This window comes from Sinocyclocheilus grahami, unplaced genomic scaffold, assembly GCF_001515645.1.
Source record: "Sinocyclocheilus grahami isolate Dianchi unplaced genomic scaffold, SAMN03320097.WGS_v1.1 scaffold6552.1, whole genome shotgun sequence".
In the NCBI taxonomy this organism is placed as follows: domain Eukaryota; kingdom Metazoa; phylum Chordata; class Actinopteri; order Cypriniformes; family Cyprinidae; genus Sinocyclocheilus; species Sinocyclocheilus grahami.
This window is the reverse complement of record NW_015510924.1, coordinates 2,338-2,652: the sequence shown is the minus strand read 5'-3', so window position 1 is coordinate 2,652 and position 315 is coordinate 2,338.

The following is a 315-nucleotide window of genomic DNA, read 5'->3' as shown; positions in this document are numbered from 1 at the left end:
GCGTTATGCAAATCTTCCCACATAGTGATGTAGATATGTGGGGGCGTGTTAGAACGAGCTGTTTTAGGTAGGTGTGGCTGACTCTTAACTTTTATAAAGAATATCTCTTTGGATTTGAGACTTTAGTCTTTGCAACTTTACAGATCTTCTTTATGCACCAAGAGCTTGTAACACTCCAAAGAGAAAGAAACAATTGAAATCGCATCATATGACCCCTTTAAATAACATTATATCTGCATTAATATCCTATAAGGAGGAGTTCATTAAAAATTGAAAATCCAAGATCAGGATGAGTTTGTTTCTTCATCAGGTTTG